This window comes from Octodon degus, unplaced genomic scaffold (genome assembly GCF_000260255.1).
Source record: "Octodon degus isolate 3935 unplaced genomic scaffold, OctDeg1.0 scaffold00048, whole genome shotgun sequence".
Lineage (NCBI taxonomy): Eukaryota > Metazoa > Chordata > Mammalia > Rodentia > Octodontidae > Octodon > Octodon degus.
The window spans coordinates 4703777-4705004 of NW_004524624.1; positions in this window are offsets into that span (position 1 = coordinate 4703777).

Sequence of the window (1228 nt, forward strand, 5' to 3'; positions counted from 1 at the left end):
GTAAATGCCTAATCATCCAGTTCAGTAGTTTTGCTTAACCCCAGAAAGCTAACCCATAGCCTAGCTATAATCTTGACATAATTATTTTTAAATGCACATATCCCCTAATGATATCTATGAATATAGTCATAGAACTCATCAATGTATATTCCATTTCTTTCTTTTTTTTTTTTTTTAATTTTGGCAGAACCGGGGATTGAATTTAGGCCCTTGCGTTTGCCAGCCAAGCACTTATTCTACTGAACTATCTCCTCAGCCCCTAAATTTCTTTTTTTTTTTTTTAAACTGGGGATCAAATTCAGGACCTTGTGCTTATCAGGCAGGCACTTATGCTGCTGAACTATCTGCATGGCATTTGTTAATACATGAAGTAGTTAAATAAAACATGTTCTCTGCCAGACATTGTGGTGCACACCTGTAATCCCAACACTCAGGAGACTGAGGCAGGAGGATTGCTACAAGTTCAAGGCCAGCCTGGGCTACACAGTAAGTTTAAGGCCAGCCTGAAGTTCATAGTGAGACCCTGTTACAAAAAATCAAAAAAGAAAAAACAAAAAAAGACTCAAAAGACATTCCAAAGTTAAATGGGAACTGGCAGGAGGTTGAAAATGGCACTAAATACTATTATTAATTCTAATATTTTAATTCAAAATTATCCAAATGTTTTATAATTCTATGATTTGTTACGGATTATTTCAATTATTCCTCCATTACTGATGGTATTTTTTTTTGGGTGGGGGGAACCGGGGATTGAACTCAGGCCCTTGCACTTGCCAGGGAAGTGCTTATTCTACTGAGCCATCTTCCTGGCCCTAGCATTTTTACTTATAAATGAGATAGTTTAGTGATTTGTCAAAGACTACACAGCTGCACATACAAGAGTCCATTATTACTTTCTTCAATAATCAATATTATTTCAACTGATACTGACTACATATTGTTAGGTAAATCAATGTGACAATTAGTTTAGCTCTTTTTTTAGAACAGTAGTTAGAAGATCTCACCTAAGGAAAAAGACGGGCTGCAAGGAAAGCCAACATTTTGGTCCTAGCCTTCTAAGGTCAATTAAGACTCAGGACATATGAGAACTTGTACTGTAACATCATATAACTCAGTAGTGTCCCAAAATTTCTGATCAAGGAGATTATGGGGCCAAAGAGGAAAGTGATCGATGATGTAGAGTGTGCCTAAGGAGAGTCACATGGAGAGAAAACATTCTCTCAGGCTT